The sequence below is a fragment of the Hibiscus syriacus genome, unplaced genomic scaffold, assembly GCF_006381635.1.
Source record: "Hibiscus syriacus cultivar Baekdansim isolate YM2019G1 unplaced genomic scaffold, ASM638163v2 tig00110160_pilon, whole genome shotgun sequence".
NCBI classification, from domain to species: domain Eukaryota; kingdom Viridiplantae; phylum Streptophyta; class Magnoliopsida; order Malvales; family Malvaceae; genus Hibiscus; species Hibiscus syriacus.
In genome coordinates this window covers 3408302-3411196 of record NW_024062608.1, presented here as the reverse complement: position 1 = coordinate 3411196, position 2895 = coordinate 3408302, and the positions used below count along the sequence as shown (strand labels likewise).

The 2895-nt window shown below is 32.0% G+C and overlaps 1 long non-coding RNA gene across 1 annotated transcript; it reads left to right on the top strand.

The window, feature by feature from the left end:
- The first annotated feature begins 1179 nt into the window (after positions 1-1179).
- Positions 1180-1856, top strand: LOC120216474. Its single transcript, XR_005525059.1, has 4 exons — positions 1180-1207; positions 1304-1323; positions 1402-1496; positions 1820-1856. It is a non-coding gene; the product is annotated as an uncharacterized LOC120216474 (long non-coding RNA).
- The last annotated feature ends 1039 nt before the right edge of the window (positions 1857-2895 follow it).

The window sequence follows — 2895 nt, the reverse complement described above, 5'->3', positions numbered from 1 at the left end:
AAAATGATAAATGGTGGCATTTGTGTCTACAAATGCCGCAAACTTTAATAAAACCCTTTCCCTTTCCCATTTCCATACGTTCCCATGATCCCCTTTCCCATCTTTGCGGGACATACCGAAATATCCATGAAACTACTATTGCTCGTCGCCACTCAAAGCTGTCGAGGCCTCCAACGTCACTCCATCAACGCTTGACTCTCTGTCATCGTTCATGCTCATACTTATGGTAAATTCCCATATTTTTCTAAACCCTAATTTCATTCTTTCGATTTTTAATTTGTTATTTTTTTATACTGGATTGATTGTTCTCATTATTTCTCTCATCAAGTGATATAGTTTATCTACACGATCTTTAATTTACTTCAGTTCTTTAGCTTTGCTTTAAAATTTCAGCTCTTGTATTTGTTGTTGATCGATAAGGAGCGAACTAGAGTGCTTGTTGGAATTTGGTTTCTTCTTCTGCCATTTGAATTTGCTCCCCAGAAAGTTGGTAAAAAGAAAAAATGAATAGAGAAAGCAAAGTAAATTATGCATATTAGTGAATGCAACACCAAATCTAAATAATTATCTTGTAAAAGAATAATTATGAATTATATTCTTCCAAAAATATTGAAAACTTATTCTTCAAATATTAAGAATATTAGATTGTCTATATTGTTGGATTAAGCTTTTTTTCTTTTTTGATTCCAAACTTAAATATGGAACTGGATTCTAATAATAATATAGTGGTGAACCAACTTGATTGAGAGGAAAATTCTAATTAAACTAACCTTGGATGCTCATGCATCACAACCTTTCTTTCAGTTGCTAATTCGTCGACTTTTACCTTAAAAAAGAAAAGGCATATATATACTTTCATTCCCTACAGCCCTTGTTCTGTAATTTATTATCTTAATTGCAGTAGTATCCAAACAATCAACATAACAAATAAAAGTAGTATCCAAGGTTTTTTTTCTTTCTTTTTAATATTTATATAGCAGCAGTATCCAAGGTTTTAACGAGATATCAGTTTGTAGTTATAATGGCATAGAGATATCTAAGGGTTTTTTCCTTTGGATATTTATATAGTAGTATCTTAGCATGACAAATCATCCCACTTCTGCAGTTTAGACGTTGTATCCATGTATGATGATCTTAATTGCAGGAACTTGGTACTGATGGGAACCTTTATGCTTTAATCTTTGAAGAATCCGTCTTAAATGACGTTGTAAGTTTTTGTTGCATGTTGGTCCCTTGTTTCCTGTATTTGTCATCTTATGCGTGCATGCACAATATTTACTGGGTGGAATGATTCTTTATGTAGATGGCAATATCTTTGTACAGGTATGTAATGTACTTGCACTTGTCCTCTGATTTGATTTTTTAGTTCGGTTTAAATTAAAGTCTTGTTTCTCTATGCAGGACAACATTCCTTGTAAGAAATCATGCATCTGGACAGAACTTCTTTATGGTGATTGTCAGGTTTCTTGAGACCTTTGTCGGTTCTATGTCTGCAGGTTTGCCTTAAATTTTGGACTTACTGAGTCTATTTCTCTTGCATTATATTCTACTTGCAAATTAATCTTTTTAATGGAAGAATAAAGGAAACAAGTTTTTGTATTCTTCATCATTCAAGTGAATAGATGGTAAATATTTGTTTTTTGCCACCTTTTTTGTCTTTTTTGTCTTCTAAATTTTGTTTGAAACCGAACTATACAAATAGGAGATCTACTCTTAATGCTTTTATTTTTAATAACTTATTGATTGATATTCTATCAGTTCCATACATGTATTCCCTCTTAATCACAAGCACTAAGATACTTTCCTTGTTGCTTTGCAGGTGTAGGAGTTGGATTTGTTTCTACTCTAATATCCTTGCTATTTATATTCCACGTTTGATACTATAAATTACAAGCTATTATTTGTATACCTTTAAACCTTAACTCCTAGAATCTCTTTAAGTATGCCGGATTAGATGTTTACAAGTAAGTATTGCATTTGCATCTTTTGGTTTCTTTATGAAGCTTCTTAGCATTATAATTTTTTAATCACTAACCATGGTATTCTTTCATCATGCTTTCCTCAGTCTTTAAAACTTGGAGTGTTGTCTCTATCACTGGAGGTTTAGCCGTCCTGAAAGTAATTGAAAAAGAAAAACGCTAGGAGTGCAAAGATATTCTTTAAAGCTATGAAAGTTTAGTTTGTTAGCTTTGAACTTAATATTCTTTAAAGAGATCATGTACGATGAATGATGATAAATTGTTTTTTCTTTAATAAATTACTTACTTCATATTCTTTAATAATATTATAATAGCATTAATGGAAGTTTAAGGATTAAGATAGTGATGATCAACAATTTACGGGTTCAACGAAGAGCAACCCAATCAAACCTTCCTATACCAACCTTTTGAAAGTAGCGGCGTTTGTGGTAAAAATGCCACTACAAATCATAATATATAATGGCGTTTAGTACTACAGACGCCACTAAAGACAAGAGAATTAGCAGCGTTTGTAGCAAAAAAAACATCACTAAAGATAGGATAATTAGCGGCGTTTGTGGACAAAAATGCCACTATAAATCACAACACATAACAACGATTGAAAGAAAAAATGTCGCTATGTTACTCGACCTTTTGCGGCATTTTAGGTTCACAAACGCCGCTAACTTTTGCGGCGTTCGTTTTAGCAATGCTTCTTATTAGCGCTGATAGTGTCCTTAGCGCCGCTTAAAAATGCCACTAAAAACCTATTTTTGCTGTAATACAACTTAACTTAAAAAAATAGATCGAGATTTTGGAAAATAAATTTGTTTAAAGTCGACATCGACCTTTGAGTTAGGTAGGTCGAATACCTAAAATTACATTTTTAAATAATTTTTAAGAAAAAATAAGTTAAAATAAAAATAGTCTATGTTTA